The 26,702-nt window shown below is 39.7% G+C and overlaps 2 non-coding genes across 2 annotated transcripts; one reads left to right on the forward strand and one right to left on the reverse strand.

Annotated features, from left to right (window-relative positions):
* Positions 1–986: 986 nt before the first annotated feature.
* Positions 987–1,058, forward strand: Trnam-cau. The gene has a single exon. It is a non-coding gene; the product is annotated as a tRNA-Met (tRNA).
* Positions 1,059–11,950: 10,892 nt separating this feature from the next.
* Trnaq-uug lies at positions 11,951–12,022 on the reverse strand. The gene has a single exon. It is a non-coding gene; the product is annotated as a tRNA-Gln (tRNA).
* Between the last annotated feature and the right edge of the window lie 14,680 nt (positions 12,023–26,702).

The following is a 26,702-nucleotide window of genomic DNA, read 5'->3' on the forward strand; positions in this document are numbered from 1 at the left end:
AGGGCGTCAAACTCTCATTTCGTACAATAAATCCCCCAGAGTAAAAAGAATTCACCGTGTCCAGAATTCGATCCCGATTCCGCTATATTTCAGGATCTGGGTTTGAACCTCATTGGAGACAAATTCGAACGATTTGAACGCGGACAAAGGAAATGATTTTTTTCCGTGTAATTTTCATACTGATATAACACTCGCAGATGACTCCGTAAAGACAATCCGCGCACCAACCGCTAGCCGCTGTTATTTCCTCGAATAACCTTATTTGGGATCCGCGTGAATTGCGTCTCCTCCCATCTAATTGCGGGGTATGCATTTGAATATTCATTTGATGAACTCGTGGATTATTACCTCATGCCTTTATGCACTGATACCTCACGGCAGTGAAGGCTCAGCATGTGGTTTTCAACTTGTAGCCCATCATATACCAACATCAGAGTCACGTAGGTACTTCATTTTTAGGTGATAAAAGCATCAAACATTCAACGTCCTTACAGTGAAAGTATGAAGTGAGTTGAAGAATACCTTCACGTTTGTCACGTTTAGTAAATTAGTTGATTTTTCAGTTGGGAACTAATTTACTGTTTCCAGTGGTGCTCATTATAGGTGGAAATTTTCCACCTATAAAACAAACCTAGCATAGTGCGAAATAACTCACTTTGTAAACCCACTATATTAAAAAGGTATCGCCGCAAACAAAACAATTTGTAATTGCAGCACAGTGGTATCAAAGTAATATTTTTCATGGAATCTACTGGTGCATGTAGGCATAGTGAATTATGAAATTGGAATGAAAGAATTCGTCAATTCAATTTCACCGCCAAACTGTAATTGTCGGTGAGCCATATGTATCAGTTAATACTATGTTTAAAATTTTACACTTAAAATGCGGCATGTGGACAATCGAAATAAATAATAACATGTAATGCAATATAAGTTTCGCCTAAAAAGGTGATTACATTTTGTATACTACAACATGCATTGTAACGAGCAGAGTGGCGCAGTGGAAGCGTGCTGGGCCCATAACCCAGAGGTCCGTGGATCGAAACCACGCTCTGCTAAAAGATTTTTTTTCCGGCCTCGGTGCGCGGGTTAAATCCTCGCCTACCAAGCAACAGGTCGCGGGTTCCAGTTCCCTCCATTTAAGTTTTTAATATAAACTATACTATACCAATACTATAAACAACATAAAACACTTGTTAGATAAAAGTTATTATTAAAAATAATATATTGTATAAAAAAATTCAAATTTCCGTTTCGTTAATAGCTATTGAAAAACTGCCCCACTGAAAAGGTGATTAAATTTTGTACACTACAATAAACATTCTGACGAGCAGAGTGGCGCACTGGAAGCGTGCTGGGTCCATAGCCCCGAGGTCCGTGGATCGAAACCACGCTCTGCTTAAGGCTTTTTTTTGCCGTCATTCGTATTTCCGTATCGACCGAGTTTAGCCTGAAAAGTGATTGAATTTCGTATCTTATTCTCGTCATTCAAACCGGAGGGCACCAGGCCTTAATCCCAGATGATTGGAACACTAATTGCAACCGGGTAGGTACTGGTAGTTGCAGACGACAGCGTTCCGCGACCACCTCTGTCGAGATATCACTCCTATTCGCTCGACCACGCCGTCGTGCGATACATCGCAATTGCACCCGCGATCACGTCCGTAACATCCTACTTTTCCGTTAAGATCTCTTCATTTCCACCAATTTGGCGTCGGTTGGGTGTGCAGAATCCAGGAAAAAATAGGAAATAAAGGGAACTGAAGGGGAGCATGGAAGTGTTACGTTCGTACTAGGGACGCTACCACGCAATCGCGTAAAAAAGCGATTACATTTTTTTCCAGCGAAATATTTTTCCTTGTTGTCCGTCGATGGCTTTTCACAGCGTTGAGATCCATTCAGGATTCGGCGAGTCAAATTTTTGGCCAGACAACAAGAATGGGGTCATAGTTAATGAGACACGGGACTTGGCCCGTCCATATTTCCACGAAGATATTCGGGAAAAAATATGTATACGTTTTTCGCTGAGGTGTACATTTGCTTTCACTTGTAAGCTAGAAGAAGAAAAATTTCACTTCAAACTATTTCTCAGAATTTCTATTGCTATATTGTCTCATTCCCAATTGATGCTTTCCAATTCAATTTCGTATGTAACTACTAATTATCCCTAAAATGATGAGTAAAATGCCTATTTTATATATTAACATATATTTTTAATAAACATAAAGGTACCCTCACCGAATCAGAGCTGCTATTAAAATACATTTAGGCCAACACACTCCCTCTTAGCAACAAATATTGAGATTTTTATGATGGAATCCTGATAGCCGAGCAGCAGTATCGTTAACGTTCTTACAACAGCATTCGTTACCGGCCGCCGTCTGGGAGGGCTCAAGTATTGCGTAAGGATGTTAATCTGTTATCCCCTCCATGTTATCTAAAATTAGCACTAAACAGAACCGCTACGCATTGCGACACCAACCCGAGACCAATGAGGGTATTGATTGACTTTGTTCGGAATTATTCCGAACGATTTGCAATGCGATCGATATCTGCTGTGCTTAAAAATCTTCATACCGATGACGCTATGAGCCCTCGCAGTGCGTCGAAGGAGAGTATAAATTCAACCACAACCAATTTCAATCGCGTTGCAAACCATCCGGAATCAAACATTCGGAACGAAAACTGATCAGAATAATTCCGAACAGGGTCCAACCCAAACCCTCTCCAGGAGTGCATAAGTACTTAATAGGGTGGTTTCCTTTTTTATTTTAATTGTCTAAATTGAAAGATTATCACTATTGGAGTACGTATTTCACGCTTTCAGATTTTTAAATGATGATATCTATTTTTTGCGATTAAATGGAAAGTGAAAAATGAGGCGGCTAAGAATGAATGCTGGGAAAAGCCCGTGTGACATCATTCTGGTTCTAGCTGCCGCCGTGTGAGGCCACCTTGGTGCAAGACGAAGAGCGCTGATACAATGCAGGCTGCTAGCAGGTAGCAGAGTACCCTGCTGGCAGGTAGCGCAAGGCTTAAATAAATATTATTAATACCCTATCAAATGAAGGAAACTTTCCGACCATAGGCAGTTTTAATATGTGATTATTAAGAGATGTTTCCTTGAGATCTGTGCCTCATGCATGCATTGGTATTCTCAGACGATGTAAAACTCTATATATAGAATCTAGGCCCCTGTGACGTCACGTGGAGTGGCATCGCATGGGCGCCAATCTGGCCTTTAACCTAAAAGCCCTGGCCTAAAACCAAATAATTTGTATAATATGAATACACTAATGTTGGGTAACGAATCGTAATCAATGCCTTTCGTTTTCTTTGATGAAGGAAACTACCCTATTCAGGAACGTACCCTTTGATTTCCCGGTGTAGAGTCCGCTCATTCGTTCGGCGCGAAAAAAAACATTAACTTAGGGGGGGGGGGGCAAAGGATGAGTCCCTGGTACGACGATGGCACACACGTCGGCAGCGCTCGCAAATCTCCGGACTCCTCTCTCCCCCGCCACCCGCAAAGCGCCTGACAATGACGGATGTGCCCAAACAAAACTTGCCTCCTCTCTCCCCCCCCCCTTGACTACTGCGACCACCTACCTCACTTTTGCCCCCGCAAAAACCGCTCCAAAATCCCAAAATTGGCAGATGAAATCGAGAGCGCGAGAAGCGACATTAAATCTTTCATCGATTCCGAAAAAAAAAGAATAATCCCGAAAAAGTCCTTCCAAATTCTTTTTAAACGCACGAATTTTGGGACGGAGCCGATTTTCCGCGGTGTGCTGCTCTGTGCGGCGCTGTTTCGCCAATCTCGCAGTTTCAGATCCATCAACGCCGGCGTTGTTGACCAATCGCTGCCGACGGACGCCTTTTCCTCTTCTATTTCCTATCTCTCTTTTCAAAAGTGGATTCGCATAGGAGGCGGTTGAAAAAAGAATCGCTACCTATCCGATTTCGAGGATGCATTCGGAATTCGAACGGGGAGAATTGCAGTTGTTTTTGCAAAAATCTCAATTTTTAGTTCGGTGACGCCAGAACGGGAGCGCCCTTTCTCTGTAATCGACGATTCCGTCTACCTGATAATGCAAGCAAAGAACCTATGGCATATTGCATTTCATAATCTTAATTGGCCTCATATTTCAAGCTTTTTCACCCATATGTAATAAAGTTGCCAAATAGTTATGGTTTTGATCTCGCGGGCCTTTAGTGATAGATTTTGTAATATTTGAAAAAGGGATTACCTATGCATATCAATTTTCTTCAACTGTGACTTGGTAAAACAGTTCGTTCGTATTTACCCACAATTTTACTAGCTCCATTACTAGAATGGGAATAGCCCAAAAAATGAAATGTACTTACCAAAAGTTCTCTTGAAAACGCTCCCAGTATGAGGAGTGCAACGACGAGCAGATAATGTTACCTACGCATCATTTCCCGAAAGCAACCACCAACATCGATAAAAGTAGCTTTGAATTATCTTCATACAAAAACATGGAAAAGGGTCTTCAAAATCAATGACCAATCAGAGCCCACCTGAGAACCAACCAATCAGAAACCGACCTCCGATCTCCCCCAAGTGCCTATATAATACGGCCAAATTTATGCATCGCTACTTATCACCTGATGACGCTTGCAGGATGGCTGGGGAAACTGTCGTCACCTATGGACATCTCAACGCGGAGGAACGCCCGAAAGCCATGACTCATATGGATAAACGCCGCGGAAGCCTTAGACCCAACTTGTAAGGAAGTTTTTTTTACTAACCCCGCGTCATTTTACTAACTAATAGCGTCATTTTTCAGAGTTTAAAAAAAGGATAATAACGCTAATGATTTGGAACCGGTAAAGGACAGTTAAACCGTTTGGAAATGTACTTACCAAGTACGACGAAGATGATCCGCCAATTTTTTCACGGTATGAATACCGGGATCAGGTTCAGTTGCCGGTGTGTGTAGATTACTGCCTCTTCAGTGGGATTGATTATGCGTTTGAAACGCGCGAAGGGGACAAATGGTACAGACAAGTGTACGGTGCAACCAGCGTTTCCAATACACTCGGCGAATTATGATGGGAATCTTAATAGGAGCGTAGGTCAAATTACCGGCTAAATTTACATGGTAAATTTGGTGATGTTTTCTCAGACGAAGTGGAACATATCATTCGTTCACCTATCGTACGAGAGGAATGTAAAGGAATTAGACTGCAAAACGGAGAGATTTAAATTGTCATTCCTTCCTAGTATAACTAAGGGTAGCAAAGGTGTCTCGATCAATAGAATGAATGGCGTTACTTGCTAGGTCGACTTTTTTTCCAATTGTTCTAATCCTGCATGGATTAGGTGTAGGAATTATAAACCGTTGGCAAGTATTGCCTTTTCATGAATTTTTATCATTATGCGTAATATTTTACGATCTTGTGGTGTGCATGTGGCGGTCCTCTTGCATGCTGGATGTTGGTGATTTATCACCCCCAGCCAAACACCCTGGACTGAGGGATATTATTCAGACGTAGATGTAAAAGCGACTAGTTTTACCTTTCCAGAAGACGACGACGATCTTCAAATTTGATCAACAGAATATTCTCTGGTAAGGGGCCAGCGGCCGCTGAATAGGGTAGTTTCCTTCATCAAAGAAAACGAAAGGCATTGATTGCGATTCGTTACCCACCATTAGTGTATTCATAATATAAAAATTATTTCGTTTTAGAAATGCCGGTTTAAACGAATGGCAATGGTCCATTTTTATCCTCATTTGAAAAGGACCAGATTGGCGCCCATGCGATGCCACTCCACGTGACGTCACAGGGGCCTAGTTTCTATAGGAGAAGATAGGAGTTATACATCGTCTGAGGTTACCAATGCATGCATGAGGCGCAGAGCTCACGGAAACATGTCTTAATAATCACTTATTAAAACTGGCTAAGGTCGGAAAGTTTTCCTCGTTTGATAAGGTATATAATAATCCTTACTTAAGCCAAGCGCTACCAGCCAGCAGGGTACTCAGCTACCCGCTAGCAGCCTTCGACGTATCAGCGCTAAGCCTCGCCTCAAGGTCACCTCACCGGGCGGGAGGGGGAACCAGAAATACGAAGTACGGAGAGATTTCCCGTCATTCATAGTTATGCGTCGCGTTTTCGCGCGCTTGAAATTTTTCACTTTTCATTTAATCGCGAAAAATAGATATGTATTGTCATTTAAAAATCTAAAAGCGTGAAATACGTACTCCAGGAGTAATAATCTTTCGATTTAGACAAAAAAATAATAGGAAACCACCCTATTCCTAGACCAAATCTTCAGCGTGGTCGACTGAGCTTTAACACGCGCCATGCCGAAATTTCCTTGTAGTTATTTTCACTGTTGCAAGCCATTTTGCTATCTATAGCGGCTTTCCAAAATTTTCGTTTCAGTTCTTGTCGTCATGGATAATTCGCAGTGTGGCAAATAGTAGACTTATGGGGGAGGGATATGATGGGGGGAGGAGGGCACATATGGGGTTTTACTTAACACGCTAATGAGGCAATTGGCTCAACAAGTGTAAAGGGACCAGTGTAACCATTCCAGTGTAAGTGAAGGAGAAGATGAAAGGAATTCGGCACCACGTCGACTACTCTAGTGGTTGACTGCTACGTATGCAAAAGCTGAAACTCCCAGTTCAAGGAAATTATATTGGCTTATCGGCATTAAATACGATGTTATTACACAAGTCCAATGACTGCACCTCTAGTCGGCAAATTTCTTAACTATAGCCTCGACAGATCTGTAACCGAAACTTCTGGACACGACATTAGTGATACTACTCCAATCTCTCGAGTTGAGTGCCAACTACTCGACTCGAGTTTTGGAGTACTCGTACATCCCCTGCAATACGCAGTTTTCTCTTTGAATTTTCGATATTTTATCATTTTATTTGCTGCGTTTTAATGTATTTTTTCATTTTTTGGTTTGATTTTTCATTTTTACCTTTCCAGAAGTGATTTCTCAACTAACTTTTAAGCTCAAAACCGTCCACCTAGCATTCGTTGCGAGTTCCCCTTAGCACGTAACAAACACCGCTAAACTAGACTCTCGGAGTGTTCCCCTGGCCCTGATCTCGTCCCCGCATGATGGACATCGGGGGCCACGTGGCGATCACCCGCCCCTGACGCGGAGGCACGTGGCGGCAGTGGTGTCGAGATTAACCTCGACTCGTGCCGCCCTCTAGCTGGCGAAATGATACCGCGAAGTGTGTGGGCTGCGCGCGTGTCGCATTGCTCTGCCGGCTGAGAGGGCAATGAGGTTAGATGATTTTCCGGTCGCCGGAAATGGCAAACGAAATGCAAGGAAGAGGTCATAAAGTTTCAAGTACCCATTCATTGGTAATCTTTCGCTCGATAGCACATTATTGCAGATCAAAGCTGTGAAAAGACACTCAAAATCGTGTATCACTTAATCGTTCTTGTTATCTGTACATGAAATGAAGTGAGCTTCAAAAACTGGCAAATTCTCGTGCAATAAAAGATTACTCTCGCTCTCACTGAATTCGTTAACCGACCTTTTCAGGCATAAATTTGGCGGATGTTCGATAAAGTGAGGAAAGTACTGTCAAATGATTACAAAAATTACGAAGGCTCATATTTTGAATTCAATAGCTCATTCGCAAATCAAAGCATGTAGGTATTAAATAAAGATGCCACTTACTCGAGAAGTTTAAGACGTAAATGCAGATCCTATACTCCTTTTCTTGTTCGCTGCCCAGAAACAGAGTGAAAGGGAATTAAACAAAAGTCTGTAGAGCAGTTAGTTAGCCAGGGCTTTCATTTGGGGGGTCCAAAAGCAGGGGGGAAAATTTTTGAAAAACAGTTTACTAAATAGAGAGTTTTAAACTAATTTTTAACAAAATTAATTGTTTGAGGCGTAACTTGGTGAAAGCGATTCATAATTAAATTAAGAAAGAAGAACTTTGTACTTTCACATTAATATTTATTCACGACCATGGTTTCAACGTTAGACGTCATCCTCAGGTGAACTCTACAGAGGTCCATCACATCCTTTTATACCAGGCAAGGAGGGGTAGGGAGGAAGGTAATTACCCTAATTACCTTCCTCCCTACCCCTCCTTGCCTGGTATAAAAGGATGTGATGGACCTCTGTAGAGTTCACCTGAGGATGACGTCTAACGTTGAAACCATGGTCGTGAATAAATATTAATGTGAAAGTACAAAGTTCTTCTTTCTTAATTTAATTTTTAACACTTTTTACAATCGAAAAAATCATTTATCGAAGAAATCTTTTAGTAAATTCATGATTTTCAATATTTTGTTTTCTTTTATGAAGGAAAATGTTTTTTATTATTTTTTTATCTTTTGGGGTGTGTCTGGAACCCCCGGACCTCCCCTCCCCTGGAACCGGACTCCCCCTCTTTACACCACTGGCCTAGAGACTGAACGTTACCAGAGAATAATTACCAGTTCTATACATTTTAATGCTCTTTCCTAAAAATATCAGGAAGTCACTGTCTCGTTTAAGCTGACTAACAGGAGGGAAACGGCAGTTAATAAATCTATGAACACGACGTCGTTGTGTACATTTTTGCCTACGGAAAGTGATGGAGGAAAGTTTACAATTTGTAAGACGCTTCTCGTACAAAAGGAGAAACATTTACCAAAAAAATTGAAGCGTGTATTGAAATAGAAAATGTATCCCAAAAAGTGTTCGTATTATTGCGATAACTAAAAATTCCCTTCATTCATACAGCTGTACACGAGTAAATTATTGCTTTAGAAAGGCAAATATATTTGGTATGATTCACAAAAAACACATTTTCATTAAAAAATCACTTTTATGGTGCTACTGAACTTAAACGCGCCACGAGAGGACGCTACTGCAGACACTTTCCACTGTTGGCTTCATCCGAGCCTCACATTATACTTTAACGCCCATTTTTGATATAATATATGTAAAAGTAAACCTGTGCTCGGGATAAACGATGTTTATACAAAAATATACTTAATTAAGCAATTAAATGTTAGGCTTTACCAATATAAGGATTTGTTTTGTACGCATATTTTGCTAAGGAACGATCACATTCTCGTAGAATAGCCTACAAACTGTGAATTTTCCTCGTGTTCTAACAGCATGTTTCGCATGTAATAGATTCAGAGATAGATCGCTTTCATTACTAGTTGGCAAAGTTTTGACTTTGTATGAATGCCGGAGTATAATTTGCTAGTATGCGTAACATTTTTATGAGCGTGTGGTATGCATCTGAGAATCTTCCTGCATGCTGCATGTTGATGATTGATCGCCCCCCTGCATAGAAGTGACTCGCAGGGTATTATGTAAATTTAGATCCGACATGGACGATCAATATGTAACCCTTTTTGTAAGAAAAGAAATAATCACCATGGCCACTATTTTTCCTCCTTTGCAAGAGGCGATCGCCATCCTTCCTTTTTACCCACTTCCTGCTGTTTCATCTGCTGTCGTTTTACACGGGGCACGTCATTGCGCAGGTTAGCAGTGAAAACATGTTGAAATTGCGAGAAAGCGAGCTTGGAATTAGAGGAGGGGCTATTTTGCCGTCCTTCATCCACGCATTCACCAAAGGCCGCTTTACAAGGAGCACGTTTTTGCACAATCTGACGTGTGTACGAAGGCGCAGTCAAAATTGCGTCGAGTAAGGCGTTGAATTGCTAGAACACATGCAAGAATGCGTGGACTTGAGATGGAAAAATAGCCCCTGCTCTAATTTCGTTCATGCAATCACGCAATTCCACGCCATTTTAAAAATTAAAGCAGTTCTAACCTGTGCAATTCCGTGCCCCGTGCAAAACGGTCTTAACAAATCATCACCTTTCACGATGCAATTTGGATTGCTCCTTCGTACATACGTCAGATTGTGCAATGACATGCCCCGGGTTAAACGGCCTTTTAGAGTTTTGGCTGGCGAGCACGCCGCCTCGGCCAAATCGCGTAGCGCAGGACTAGCTAACCTCTTACGTTGCTTGCACAACACGAGCACGTGCTCGGGGAAGAGGGGTGGGTGGTTGGCCGCGTGGCCGATAGATGGCATTTCATCCCCACGACGCGATCATCCGAGATACGAGCTGACACGAATAGATAACCCTTCGATGACGCGACATAAGAGGGCCGCCGCCGCTCGCAACTAAATGACTTGAGCGAATGTCATCGGGTATTATCGAAGCGATGGGCCAAACATGTCGAGTGGATCCCGAACAAGGCCAAACAATAAAAGGATGCCCACCCCACGCTCTGGAGTCGTGTCGCTTCGTGGGCATGCGGCTCGCCGAGGTTTTGGACGTTTAAATGAACAGCGTGATCACCAATAAGATGGATCAGTCTCATCATTGGATGGATGGCGCGTATGGTCATGCCTGAAAGGCCGTGTCGTCGTCTCACTTAATGAATCGAAGCCGTTATCTCATTTCTTCCGCGAGGGTGACGGCGTTATCTAAGACATGATATTCTGTCAAGCACCCAATCAATAAGTAAACTACTATCTGATTAAAAACTAGAAGAGACTCGAGTTTGAAAGCTTATATCTCAATAGCAAGTGATTGCGTGAAAACCAACACAGACGCCAATATAAAGCTGGTTTCAGCATGCGTAATATTTCAAATCCACTGCGTGAAATATTCATTAATTGCCATGAGAAAAAATTCAGATGTACATTTGTCATGGGAATTATGGAATCTGGATAGCGTAGTGGTCTGCGCATTGGCTCGGAAAGCCAAAGGTCCGTGGTTCGATTATTGGTTTCAGTAGTTTAGTTGTAATACATTATTCTGCTCATTAAAAGATGGCTGATATCTCAGCTAAAAAACTGTATTACTCAGTAAAAAGAGATTGCATGAAGGCAAATATGTAGGAACGGAATTCTTTCTTCACAGGTATATTAGTGATAAAAATTTTTTTACATTATTTTAGGTGATGATAACCAACGACACAGAATATCCTTAGTTAATTTGCTAAGATTTCCACCTAGGATAGCATTTAGGTAGGGTATGTGCTTAATTTCGGCCGGAACGCACCGAAATGGTGTTCCGGTACCTCTTAGACGAAATTGGGATACGTAAAAAAATTCTGGTTTCACTATGGGTAACGTTCTCGATATCGCCATCCTAGGAGATATGGAGAATCTTAACCGGTGCAAATATTTATTAGACATACAATAAGCGCAAAAGCTTATTGGTAATAAAATTTCAATATCGAACGTATGAATGAGTAGAATACTTGAAAATTAAAACTCTAGTATTTCTTGAAAGGCTTTATGTATACAGAAATGACTATAAACGGTTGAAATGGTTAATTTGGTTGGGATAGTTATGACAGAATTAACGTGGCTGAAAACTCTAGAAGAATAAATGAAATTTGAAGGAATTCGTCAAATTGTTGCAAATAATATTCATTTATAAGTTTTCATTGCTTCATGTAGACCTGCGGAACGAGTGAACTATTTTTAATTAATACCGGCCGAAATCTGACATTTTCTTACGTTCAACAAACAAACCCTTAGCAAAGATTATTCCATTTTTTTACTTCAAGGTCAGTAGTGTTATAAATAAGTATGTGGATCTACAGGATTCTTGAGTCGAAAAAGTTTGAAAAACACTGCCTCAATGGAAACGGATTGAAACCAAAATTAGATAAATACTCAGTATGATATGTTAGATATATACAATAATCTCCCAGAGAAAATTTAGGAAGAACTATTCCCAATGAATATTGAAATAAACCTACCAACGATCTTCAGCTCAAGGAATCTGACAAGTGAACGTTTTAAAAATATATTATCCATGCCAATGTCCAAATGTCCAATTTTCTAAATGAAAATTAATGAATAGCTTGCTTAAACGTAAATCAGCAGTGAGTTAATCATAATAATTCTTGAAGATATATAATGATTAAAAATTAATTACAATTAAAAATACTAAGAAAAACATTAGGTCCCACCGAGATTTGAACTCGGATCGCTGGATTCAAAGTCCAGAGTGCTAACCATTACACCATGGGACCGCTACGCGAAACGGCTGTTCAGTGATAAAACACTCCTCATTCATTAAATCATGCTGGACTTCGACGCGCTTCATATATGCATAGCGCTAACGTTGACTGACCGCCAAACAAGACTGATTGTGAGCTTTGCTTCGAAGCAAATCAGCTCAAAGAAAATATTAAAAGGATATTTAAATAACTACCGACTGTTGCGTGAGTTTCAGTTGATGTATATATTGACTTCAATTGTGTGATTATATATTCCTTTCATTAAATATACTCGGAAGAATAATTGCAATGTGTAAATCACATTACCAACAAGTATGGAAACGGATTTGGAGGAGGCGACCGACAGCTGAGGTCATTTGCGCCATGAGGGAAGGGTATGGAAGGAAGGGTGGAGAGAAACCCGGCGTCCGCATTAGCCTGCTCTTAACGAAAGGGCACCAAGGGGACCACGGCTTAGCGTCCCATCCGACGGACGGAGTGTTGCGCTTGAAATGTCCTCCGCACAACATTCATGCAGGGATCGGGCAGTCTCTGAAAATTCTCTGCCGCTGCCGGGATTTAAACCCGGGCCCACCGGGTGGGAAGCCAACACTCTAGCCACCATACCAACCCGATCCCCCATTACCAACAATTTTCGCACATTTTCTATTGAAAGTTCGCAAACCTCTTCAATTGAAACTGAGTGCCATATCGAAATTATTTGGTCCTAAACCTATGATAACACCTACACTTCATCGTCTGGTACGAGGACAGGGAAATGATTAAAAAAATGTCCAAAAATGTTTTTATGATACACTTAAACTCTACCTCAGGAAAATTCAACTACGCCGAGAAGCAAAAGGGGCTCCTCTGTTTTTTTATTGAAACTTTTGCGAACCACGCTTCACTTCAATTACGATCAGGTTAGAGTTATCTCGAGTTCATTAACATTACGGTTTCCCAACTCCATCTTTCACTGGCGACGGCATTCCCCTTAGACTTTCACGCGCCCTCAGCACGGACTTCATTCAACTTTCCCGCTTGCCTTTTCACTGAGTGTAGAGTCCGGAGCTGTCGTAGTCATAGAGATTCCCAAACCATTCACCGGACCCTTACTGTCCTTGTCGCTTCCCCATCACTCTCCTAGTAAAACCTATTGTGAAAATCGTGGGGTCATTCAGTACTGCTTGAAGGGACCGGATGTGACTCTAAAGACCATATCAAATCAGGTAGCTACCTCTCTGAGCACGAACCTCAGGTGTGTAAGATCTGAGGTGCATCCCTTCTTTCAAAGAGCTCATTTCACCGCCATTGGAAGGGCAACTGACACCCGCATATTACCCTAAGAACACCAACACTACGTCTTGAGCACGAACACTAGCCTAGACTAGCTCAAGGAATAGCCTAACCCTGAACTAAATTTCAGCACAGAAAAACTTAGGAAGCAAATAAAATGTTACGAATGAAATGAAAGAAGTACTAAATCCTAAGGGGCAGCTACATGGTCGAGAAAAGATTGGAAAATTGGAATTTCTTCTAAATTTTATGAAATCGGTAATATTTCGTAAAATAATCTATCAATTACCTTTCACAGCCTTTATAATAAGCCTTTTGCATGCTTTTCTATCTCCCTTATTAAATGTATTATATAATATTCCGGAAATATGGCGTCTAATGAAATGACGCTTTCGTAAAATTTCAGTTTAAAAACCTCTTCAAAACCGTTCCATTAATCAAAAAAAGACTTTGCTAACGGAGCTTTCGCTTCTCAATTCAATGAAGATGCTTTGCCAAATTCGGTGGAAATTGGTTAGCTTGGTGGTCAATTTTGCTGACTTTCTGGTCAAATTGGGGTGGAATGATACATAAATATTTTTCTTTTATGCAATTTGAGTTTTTCAAATCAGTTATAATGTAACTCTTGATTACTATTTAAACTTCTTTGGGCTTTAAAATGATCTTCTGTTTGAATCAACATGAAATTTCGGCAACTTTTCCTATTATTAATACCTAGGCTAAGATGGGATATGCTTACACACTTTGGATCTGAACTACGAGCTTTGAGCACTGTGTTTCGAGCAATTAAGTAGTTTTGAACAGTTTTCTTCAAAACAATGGGCTGAATACACACTAAATAATATCAATGTTTGAGAGAATATATTATTCCCCATCGAGCATTTTTTTTTTGTGAATAATAATTAGCTTAATAATGCGTTATCATCATGAACTTTTAAAAAGTAAATGTAAGAAAAGGCTTTTGGTTTCAGTATCCACGAAGAAAGGATACTACTGACGAAAGAGGAAATACCTACCATAGAGGATGATTTGAATGAGTCTCAGATGAATATGAAAATGGGTAGATAACAGCTGCAAATCAACCAAAAAGATTTCAGTATGCAGCAAAATAGAGGAGACTGGCACAAATATTAAATAAAAAAAAACAAAAACTAGAAGCGGTGAAAGATTGTTCCTACATAGGGGGTCGATAATCAGCGAAAAAAAAATAGCCAGTAGAACTTATCATGTGCAGAAACCATTCCATAAAAAGAAGGTTGTAATTACTGCTGAGACTACTAGAATAGACTTAAGGAAACAATTCATCAGGTACCTACTGCATGTGAATTATTTATCTTTACGAGACATTACTGACTGCAGCAGAGAAATCAAGAAAACACTCGAAATGAGGCGCTGCCGAAGAATGATGAATATAGCCCAGGCGAAGAGAGCATTTCACCAAAAAAAAGCGGGAAACTTAAATACAGCGGGAAACTTAAATATGGAAGTAAAGAAACAATTTATAAGAACCAACATCTGGAGTATGCTCCTATACGGAAGTGAGGCATGGACAATGACCGCAGTGGAGAAAGCAATGTGGTGCCACAGAAGAATGATGAAGATCAAATGGATCGACCGAGTTAGTAATGATGAACTCCTAAGAGGAGTAGGAGAGAAGGGAAGCCTCATGAAAACCTTGACAAGAAGACGGAACAACTTTATAGGCCACATCTTGAGACATGATGGCCTGATGAAGACAATCGTCGAGGGACAAGTGGAAGGCAAGAACGGAAAAGAAAGACCTTGAACAAAATATATGGAACAGGTAAAGAAGGATGTGAAAGAGAAGAAATACGTAGGTGTGAAAAGATTAGCTGATAGGAGAACTGAGTGGAGAGCTGCGTCAAACCAATCGTAGGATTGTTGACCAGTGATGATGATGAAAATGCATCAATCGATAAAGAAATGATAAAGTGCTAAGAAGAATAGTAGAATGGGGGGTTCTCCTAAACAAACCTTTGAAGACGAAGGGGCACGAGACAAGATGGCTTGATGATGGAAATTGTTGAAGGACAAGTTGACGGGAAGAAAAGCTTAGGGCGGACCCGTATGAGTAACATACTTGTAAAACAGGATATTAGGGGATGTAAAAGGGAAGAAGTACATTGTAAGAAAAAGTAAACACATAGGAGAGTGTTGTGGACAGCAGTGTAAAACAAATCTTGGAGCAGTTGACTCACGTTGATGATGGTGGAGTAGTCCGTATTTTATTTACCCTTTCTATATCTAAAATTCCATAAATCCATATCAACACTGTATTAAATGTAAAATTTTTATTTTTGGGATAAAATGGGATCTAATGTTAAAGATGTTGCTTACTCGACACATTACCTTAAATTTCAATTCAATATCATTAATTTTAAACACGCAATCTGTTGCCAGAACAAATTCAAAATACGATCTGAAAATGGAATATGATGCGTCTTTTTATAAGAAGAAATTGAGAGTATAAGATGCGATGAGAGATTAAAAAACCAATACACCCCTCCCCTCTTCCCATCACCTTTTCCCCTTTTGCCAACACCTCTTTTTCCAAAACACTCCTTTCCCCCTCATTCTCTCCTTGACTGATGAAGCGGCTACAACCGCGAAAGTCTCTCAGTTTTATTTTTCGTGTGAGTGTTTCCTTTTTTTATTTTGTGTCTATTTTTAGTGACTGTGTTTTTAAACATTCATATTATGTGCTACGTTGCATCGCATTTCTGCAAAACATTGAATATATATATATATATATATATTCCAATCACTGCTTTCTCAGAAGAGTACGGTACAATTCAAGGATAAAATTTTAGCCTCGAAACAAATTTTTTGCTATTTTCATACATTATTCACGATATAAAATAATTTTTCCCAACACTGAGGAATACCATTTCCAAATATTTAGTAAAGTTTTACCTGATCATGTCATCCTTAAATTTAATACTTTAGAAGACAGCTTATTTGTGCAGTAAAAGTAAACCAAAAATCGGATTATCGTCTATCAAAACGCAAAATATCAACATTCCTCACACCTCCTTGCAGGTTCTTTTCTTTCCCCATACTCCTTCCCCTTAATTAATAGGCGTTCACATATTTCGTTGCACGCCCTTATTTTACGGCGTGCCGACGGAAAAAAATCGCCCAATAGCCCTGCTCTTTGGGGAATGAATATCAGTCGTAAATTAGCAGGCGGGCGAATTAGCTCGCATAAAACTTTATCGACTCCCTTGCAATTACGACCCCCCGCTCACGTTTTAAGAACGACCGTCTCTTAAACTCCATTCCCTGCGATCCCTTTACGATCCCAATCCGATCAAATATTTATTCAAAACCTTACCTCTCTCTCTCTCTCTCTCACTACCTACCTCTCCCAGCATTCTATTCCCTTCTTCTGCGTGTCCCCTTAACCATTTTTTTCCTTTATTGTGCCCAAGCCTAGGGGGAGAAGGGAAAGAGATGAAATGCTAAAATTTATGGATTTGAGTCACCAGTCGCAGGTAGGTAGGAGCTCTCTTGGCCTCACTTACCCCACCCTGATCACGGGTTTAAAAGAGACAGAGGTAGGGCAAGGGTGTGTTTCAAGGCATTGCGGGAGGGGAAGGGGATGATTTTAAGTTAGGTCTACGCTCCAGATGTAAGAATCGCGCGGATCACAGTAGTCCGGGTCTAGAAAGAGGCGGAAAAACACAATTTATTTTGACTTTCTTGAAACTAGCTTTGACAATATAAGTTATGCAGCAATGCGTTTGGAGTATCAAAGTCCGTGCTTATTTTTTTTATAAAAAACTATTAACTTAAATATATCGCGTCAATGAAGCGCAATTTATTACAGAAACTAGGTTCATCGCTTGTTTATTACGGATTTTAATTTTATCTTTGACTTTATTACGCCAATTATGTTGGTAAAATATCTTCGCAATATTATAATATAGACATTATACAATCATATGATCTAAACATCAACCTATTAGTTTGCCAAAATATTCTACAAGCCCTGAGGATGACAACCCAAGCATCAGACGATATCCATTGGATATCTGCTGTCACATTATTTGTCGCGCCGAAGGCGCGTTCTATGCTGTACCGGTAAACCATGTTTACCACAACCAGCCAGTTTACAATGCAATGGGATTTTTGCGCATATATTTATGTTGTTTGGGGTAGTGTGGGTGAGCGTTAACAGAAGCTTACATACTAAACAGTTGATTATACACAAATGAAATAGGACTTGTAAAGTATACATTTTATTTTATTATTTTTGGAGATTATTTTGGTAATTTATGATTACTTATTTTTCCATTTTTAATCGTTTTGTAATTATTATATTTTTTTTAGGTCTTTTCAATTGTTTTAATTTTCTCTTTTTTTTTACATTTTATCTTTTTGTTTTCTTCAATTGTTATATTTTTTTTCTCCAAAAACACATTGATTGTTACAAATTTATTTGAAAGTAATAATAAACATAGCTTATCTTGAAGAAGGAAAGACATAGGATAGACTCATAGAAGAGTAATTTGCAAAGGCAGTGTATATGTGGTGGGAACGTTTGGATTGTAGTTCCAAATGTCTGTAAGCAGTGTATTATTAGTCTCCCCGAGCCTGGATTTAAAATTTTTAACTAAATGATTAATGAAATCGTTGATCGATGGTATTCGTAGAGCACAGCGAACGTCTTTCATATTGGTTAATTTTGAAAGGTTCAGTAGGAGGCGAAGCGATTTATTTTGAAAAAATTCTAGTTTGCTCCTGATGGTTTTATTTCGTGCAAAAATTTCACAACCATAAAAAAGGGAAGGGAAGGGCGGACAATTGAGACATATAGTATGGCCCTTGATTTATGTGGTAACGGCGACGAATCGGAACATAGGGAATATATTGCCTGTCTTGCAATAGTGGCTCTTTGTAAGCAATATTGCAAGTGTGGTAGGAAAGTTAATTTTTTGTCTAAATTTACTCCGAGAAATTTATGCGAGTTTGCTCTTGGTATTCGTAATTTGTTAATGTGTGTACATGTTTGTGGTTGGAATTTTTGTCTTCTTGAAAAATGAATGTGTGTACTTTTTGAAGCGTTAATGTTAATTTTCCATGTTTGTGTCCATTTGTGAATCAGTTTTAGATGAGTATTTAGTTTGGTTATGTTTGTGTCTCCCTTCCGTGATGTAGCAACAATTGCAGTGCAATCTGCATACATGTGTAATGATGTGTTTTTTGTAGATGGCATATCATTTACGTAGATTATGAATAGTAATGGGCTTAGTATTGAGCCCTGTGGAACGCCTGCTTCCATCGGTCTAAGGGAGGATAAAGTTTTTGCTTCGGCGACGCAGAATTGACGGTGGCTTAAATATTCTTTGATAAATAAGATGTCTGAAGGAGGGAATTGGAGGAGTTGAAGTTTGTACAATAGGCCGTGATGCCAGACTCTATCAAACGCCCTGGCAACGTCTAAAAATACTGCATCCGTGGAGTAACGGCGGTTGAAACCGTGACTGATTTTCTCTACAAGGCGGAGGATTTGGTGTGGAGCAGACATTTTGCGGCGAAAACCGAGCTGATCGGGACGGATAATATTATTTTCTGAAGAATGGGATTCAAGGCGGTGAAGAATAATAATTTCTAAGTTTTTCATAGGTTAGAAAGTAGAGAGATAGGACGACAGTTCCCAGGAATTTTGGGATCTTTGCCTGGTTTTGGGAGGAGAATAACTTTAGCCTGCTTCCAGGCAGCGGGAACGAATGGAAAAGAATAGCAGTGATTGAATAGATCAGAAATTAAGAAAAGGAAATTTGGAGAACGGCTGGCAAATTTTAATTGGGCGTTTGAGATTTTATCGAGTCCGGGGGCTTTTTTAATTGACCGAGAGTTTAGTATATTTCGGACATCGGAAGGATTAGTAATTTCAGTATATGTTGAAGAAGAAGGAAGATTTTTGAGAAAAGATTTAGCATTGGGTTCAATCGGAGAAGAGGAGGAATCAAGAGACATTGTTTTTTGTAGATGATCAGCTTGGATCTCCGTTTTTTGTACAGGATCAAAAATAAGTTCTGAAAATAAGGTAGGTATATATATGAAAACACGTTGTTATTCCATGATGGATATTTTGACAACGTGAAATAGGTATCCTATTTGTAATATCCACGAGTTGTAACAATATCGTTGCATAGATATCCCAGTTGAAATATCCGTGATATTAAAAAAATTGTTATTCCATACAGTATCCATAGGTAGCATATTGCCTGTATAGAATTGAAGAGCACAAATGATTTGTTGGTATGTCTGGGAATTACCAAAAACCATATACAGTTCACCCATTATCCCCTCATTAGATGTTGTGAAGATCTATCCAAGAGATATTGTCATATGAGTCTCGATGTCCACTGTTGGACATCGCTGCAACGTTGCTTGGAGGGTCCATTGGATATTTGGCAGATATCCATGCAACGTTAATTGAATTAAGATGGATATTGCACAGATGTCATATGTTGATGCTGACCAAGTTGAAAGGATGCTCTTCGGATATTGGTTGATGCTCTGAAATTTATGTATTTTTTGGAATTTATTTTTATGGGAACGTTAGTACATATCTACCGTACTTACTCTTAATAGCTAAACCTTCAAGGTAAACTTAAAATAGGTCCATTATACGTACCAAGGATACAGGGAGGGGTAGATAAGAGAGCTTTCGGAGGGGTTAAAGTTTGTAGGGGAGGGGGTAGCAACCCCCGGCGGTGGGAGAGCTAAAGGTTAAGGGAAAGAAGGGGGACTTTATATATAATGAGACATAGATTAATGCTCCGCACAGCTCCCCTGATCCATTTTAACCTCCCCAACCCCTTTTTACGCACAAACTCACAAGGGTAACTAGATTTGTTGGCCATCCTGAGAAACAGTCCCTGATTCAAACCCTCTCTCGACCATAACCCCCCCCCTTCGCTCCCCCCCCCCCCCGGGGGGTCGCACCAAGGCTTGAGACCATTTAGGGCGGTGAAAAATCGTGTGTGTTGAGAAGGGAAGGGCGCTTGACGTTTCACCAGGGATACCATTTTTTTTTACCAGCGCTTCGCGGAGTGAAGAGAGCCCACTTGGAGCATTAAGCTTGTAATGGGTTATATACTCCGTCGGCCTTCAACTCAAATGAACTTAACCAAACGACAGAAGATAAATTTTCAAGAATTAGCGCAAGTGTTTCTATTGCTATTCATCATTAATCACTGGTCAATAATTCCAATATTGGTTTAATGCAGCTTTCCACTCAATTCTAATATCAGCTCATCTTTTCACACCTACGTATTTCGTCTCTTTCGCATCCTTCTTTACTAGTTCAATGTATTTTATTCAAGGTCTGCCTTTTCAATTCTTGCAATACACTTGTCTCTTAACGATTGTCTTCATCAGGCCATCATGCATACGACATGGTCGATTAAGTCATTCCGGATTCTTATTAAGGTTTTCATTAGGCTTCTCTTCTCTCCTATTCTTCGTTGGACTTCCTCATGGATTACTAGTACAATCCATTTGATTTCCATCGTTGTTTTGCGGCACTTCATTTCAAAAGAGTCAACCCTTGATTTCTCCGCTGCTGTCTATATCCATGCTTCACTTACGTAGAGATGCATACTCCAAATGTAAATTCTGACAAATTGTTTCCATCCACGTTTTAACCCTTGGAGTGCCGGGGAGCGCTATCGTGCTCCTCATGCAATGTCACTCTTAGATGCTTACAATCATACTACTCATACATTAGTCAATGTTCATTTAATTTTAACATTAACTATTTTCTTCAAATTGTAAAAATGAACTGATATTACAAAAAATTCGTCAAATAATATAATAAAAATGTGAAACCACATATAATAAAGATTTCCAAAAGTTTTTGAACATATACCTTTACTTGTTTTTGAGACCTAATTTTTTCCCTACCCTACGGCAAAATCAGCAAAAATGCCTCGGCGCTTTTGGCATAGTACGTAGAAAATCGGTCGGCACTCAGAGGGTTAAATTCTCGCCGTAAGTAGGTCTTTATTTTGGTGGAGTGCTCGCCTCCTCGCCAAGGCTATTCTACAGATAATACGAGCCCCTGTTTTTGCTTCTTCCACCGCTGGTTATTCTGCCTCCCAAATATCAGGATTCACTCACCTCTTCCTGTTTTTGTTTCCCTATTTTTTTATTTTTAGCTGATCAAACTTTATGTTGAGGAATTCATCAGATACATATTTTGACCACTCACTCAGGTAGAAAAACATGATAGCTGGGTTACTCATGAAGGCCTTAGTTCCGATTCACGAAGTTAACTTAGTAGCAATTGAGGTTAAGTTTTCTTCCACGTTGCAGTTGAAAATAAAATATGGAAGGTGGTATGGTATTTGGAGGAGACGACCGACAGCTGAGGTCATTTCCGTCACGAGGAAAGGGTATAGAAGGAAGGGTGGAGAGAAACCCGGCGTCGGCATTAGCCCACTCTTAAGGAAAGGCGCCAAGGGGACCACGGTTGAACGTCCTTTCCGACGGACGAAGTGCTGCGCTTAAAATGTCCTCCACACAGCGTCGTAATGTCGCACGAAAGAATTTCATGCAATCACTTTTACTTTTTCGCTGTAGTTCCTCGATATATCTTCATCTGCTGGGGCTTAATAGGTTGAGTTGGGATTCTTAGTGGGGTGGGCGTACCTTCCTCTCAACTCTTTGTGGACTCAGTCCGTCTTTCGGTCGCCGTTTATATTTACCAACAACATTCAAGCAGGGATCGGGCAGTCTCTTAAAATTCTCTGGCACTTCTGTGCCGTGTCCAAATTTTACTACTTACGAAACAAATGTCCACATCCGGTTAAAAAAAACCTTTTACCATGCTCTTGTTCATTCCAAAATCTCTTATGATATAATCTGCTGGGGCAGTGCAAACATGAACGTACTTAAGTGTGCACTTGCAACAATAATTCGGGCAATATTGTCCAATAACTCTTATGAACACTCATTTCCGATGTTTGTGGCCCTAAAACTGTTTCCACGAAGGCATTTGCATTTATTCAAAGTCCTAAAATCTTTTTATACCAGAAGTGGCAATATGCCGAGTGAATGTGATAATGTAAATATAATTTAAGGAGTGAGTCATTTGTATTAACAAACTGACCAAGGTTAACATTATTTAAACGCTGTTTTCTTTATATAGGACCAAAGTTATTTCATTTACTTCCCGCTAAAATTAAAAAAATCAAATCACCAAATAAAATGTTACGACTTGCCAAAGACGGGCCTTTCTCACAAGAAATATTTGAACGTTTATTTGGATGTTATTTCTTTAAAAGACTCATGTATTATTCACTGCATTATTATTTTCTTTTATTGGCAATCATTTTTGTTATCTGATGGTGAGTCAATTCTGATCCTATAGCCTTGGAAACCACCTAAAGCTCCTTCTCGTTGTTATCTTTGTTGCTATGTTAAAGTCGTTTAAGAAAAACCTCAGGGAGAGGACAAGTTTGGGATAGGGATAAATGGAGGGCTGCAGTATACCAATCTTTGGATTGCAATACTATGTATCACCCTCATACATCTCCTTTTTGCACCCTTATTTCCACGAACTCACCCTCCCCCTCCCGGCAACCCCCCACCCCCAGAACGCCGTCCAATTCCAAATTAAGCGAAGAAGGCGGGAGCCAAGGGTCTCTCTTTCACGTTTCAGAATTATTTTTTATTCTTCTCCTCCTTTTTGCAACGCCTTTTTTTTTTTCATTTCCGTTCTCTTCGACTTTCAATTATTTATGACCCACTCGTTCCCCTCTCCACATAGACCTCTCTCCTCCCAACCGCCCCATCCCCTTTGAAAATAGGGAGGAACAAAATGGGTGCATGAAAAAATATTTGCTCCCCACCACCCATGACTCCGTTTGATTTCTCCTCGTTCTTCGTATTCCTAATAATCCCGGGGACACTTTCATAACCGTTCGACCCTTGAACACCCCCGTCCACCCCCCCCCCCTCAAAAATCCTCTCGATCGCATATTTTCCAAATTTGTGACCCCCTCCACTCATTCATCCCCCTCCGTTTCTCTTGGCTTTCATCACAATGCCCAACCCATCCAACCTCCTCGCCGTATAAATATACATAGGTACTCCAACTTCTTGCCTCCCGTTCAGGGGCCCTTTTAAAAATTCCCTGCCTCCTGCCCTCAAACTCTCGATTTAGGGGGAACGAACGACTTTCCTGGAAGAGGATTTTCAATGTGCTTTTCCAATTTGAAGGTGCGATGAAACGATAAAAAGTGCCTAACTATCCCTTTCAATTTCTTCAGAGGAAAATAAAAATATCACGCTTTATCATGTTTGATCGACACGACCGGGTGTCGTAATGTACTTACATATTAAGGTATTTCGAGGAGATGACCGACAGCTTACTACTCGTAGGTCATTTGCGCCATAGGCAAGGGTAAGAAGGAAGCGTAGTATGCTCAACATTAAAAATTTAATGGTATAATTTCTCGTTTATGTTCGTTATGGAAAAATTATTTTAATAATGCAGGGGTGTTACTATGGGACTTCTATATCATAATTTCAAATAATTATCATAAAGCTCAAAAGTTTTTGTTGCACTCTATGCTTAAATTTCTATCAGTGGCAGATCCAGGATAGGAACAAGGGGGGGGGCGCAGTGGGGGTTAAAATTCCAGCAGTAGTGGGGGTCGGAAAAAATTACCATTCTATCTCGTGTAAATTAAATACCCAAGAGGGGGGGTATATCACCCCCCCCATAGATCCGCCACTGATTTATGTCACAAACTTCATAAAAGCAATTACATCAGAAGAGAAAACTTAGTATGAGAAGTAAACACTTTCATTAATTACTTGTGTACCACATTCACAAGTGCAATAGCCTCTTACACGAATCCGTAACGTTCTCTAACTTCAAACAGTAAGGTTAGATGATTGCCTCTATGTTAACCTTATCACCTTGTTCCTTATGCAACCTGTAGAGGTTTCGGAGTCAAAATGCGCAAATGGAGGATGCATGCACCCATTTAATCATAATTCGAATGAATACTCGAATGGAATGGTAAGAATACATTAAGCACATATCTTACTTAATAACCTAAAAAGCACTATGAAGTGCGCATATCATAATAAGTATTTTTTTCATGGAGCTTACACCAAAAATTTACCGGCCAAACATAATATGACGTGGAAATGAAAGAGCATTCCTATAAATTCTTTATTCATGGAGAGGGCGTCAAGACTAACGAATAGATATTCTTCAATCAACACTCGGTCTTTTTCCAAGAACCCTCCCATACATTGGCTTCCATCCCATGTAGGAATGAAAGAACGAGGTGAAAGATGATTCCGAAATCGAGGCGATAAATTCGCTAAAGACACATGAAAAAGCAGTTGACTGGAGTTCAGCGCAGTGATTAGTCATAATGCCCCTTTTTATAGCCTCTAGACGCCAAAGTCTCTATGGATGCCAGTAAAAAGACACTCTCTCAAGGCATAAAAGGTGACAAGTTAATTCTATAATCTCTTGCAATGAAGGAGATCTGCATTTGTCCTACGTGCAGTCCTTTGTTTGCGTAGTGAAGATCTTTTTGCATTGGGAGAATTCAGCCATCCAATACATTTGTAATTACGTGTTGAAATTACTATCCGCGCCAAATTAGAATCGTGCGCAAAAAATGCTATATTGAAGCATTATAGAAGTGATACATACAGACATTGAGCATAATTGCCTTGTTATAGTAATTAAAGTTAAATATAACTTTTACTGAGAGAAAATTAAATAGTTAGTATCTAAAAATTTTCCATATTCATTAACTCACTGATGGCGCCTCTGTATGGCCAAAAAATGTTCAAATCGATTAATAATTAGAAGTGTAGATATTATTTACTTTCCCATTTCCACCTTAAATACATATGATGACTCCTGAATAAAATATAGGTCTTGAAGGAAATCAGAAATATTCTTTTAGTGCGGAAATGGTCACCTTTTCACGTGAAATGTTATAACGATTACAATAATAGTTGAAAAATAGAATAAAATATATACGAAATTGAATATAAATAAATTGAATAGAATATATACGAAATATATAAAATTATAATTTAATTTTATTATCAGGATTATTAGCTGCAGGGAATTAAACGCACTCACTGCGTTAGATTCGGAAGGCAGATTTTTTTCCTTGTCGTCGCGTGAGCGATCATCATTTATCTTACAGCACTCCTCCAGAAACACTCTTGTCATTCCTTTCAAAGAAACAAATTTCATGGGCTGCTTTCTGCTCGTGAGATATTTATAGTCTATATACGCGAGTAATCCTTGGAAATTCACTCTTTTGAATTTATTCGTTTTCAAATCTCATATTGACGCGAGTATGGCTCTAACCTGGCAAGATGTCATAAACGAGATTTCCCTCCGAGCGCCTGGTGACAAAAAACACCAGCCATGCGTTTATCAATATTTCCGAGGAAATTCCAATTCCAAAGTTTTTCTCTCCATCTTTTCCAGACATTTCCGTCGCTGGAATTGATTTCTTACTCGAAATTGTGGCGCTAATTCACTACTGCTCATGGTGTGTGCGTGGACCGTTTGAGAAAGATTTGGCCACGGTCCCACATATCCTTTCACTGCATTCTATGAGAGTTTTTGGTTGTGTCCCAAAAGATTGCGATCGGTTTTTTTTGTCCCTGAAACGCGTGTGCATGAATTACCGTTGAGCGGCTAATACCCGCGCGCATTTCGAAGGAATGCATAAGCCGTCTCCCAAGCGTTCATTACAGCAGCACTTATTTGACGCGCCGTGATATATCGCCTTGACACATGCTCCCCGTAATATTTTCAAAACTTCGCTTCGCTCTTCTCATAATTCTATACGGAAAAAAACACGTGATAAATTAGCTTTGCACAAAGGACAGTCCTGGGACAAAAAAGTTATTTGGGCAATTAAAATATTCCGTAAAACATGCTCTCAAATATATATAAATAAATATTCTTCCTCAGTAAAACTCTATCCATGACATGCAATTCTACGAAAATAATTCAAACTTGAATATTCTGCAAACGGATAATTTCAGGATTTTTTCGGCATGGCAATCTGCTTTGGATATCTGAAATATGTATCCACAAGTAAAATTCATGCCCAAAAACGAAATATTTGAAAAATATTACGAAAAACACTGCACTCCCAAATAAATTTCGCATTTAAACAAAAGGTTTATTTAATGTTGAAGAATGTCTTTGAGCTGAAATTTACTTTTAATACCATCGGTCGTTAGGTTTATGCGTACTTCCAATCCCGGAGATATGGAAATAAAAATATGCTTCCATCATGAGTGAAGAGATTTTTATCGGATTTGAATTGATCTGGATACTTCCCGGGAAACAAACGAATATTAGGTTTTAAAATGGAAC

This window comes from Ischnura elegans, chromosome 3, assembly GCF_921293095.1.
Source record: "Ischnura elegans chromosome 3, ioIscEleg1.1, whole genome shotgun sequence".
Taxonomy (NCBI): Eukaryota; Metazoa; Arthropoda; class Insecta; order Odonata; family Coenagrionidae; genus Ischnura; species Ischnura elegans.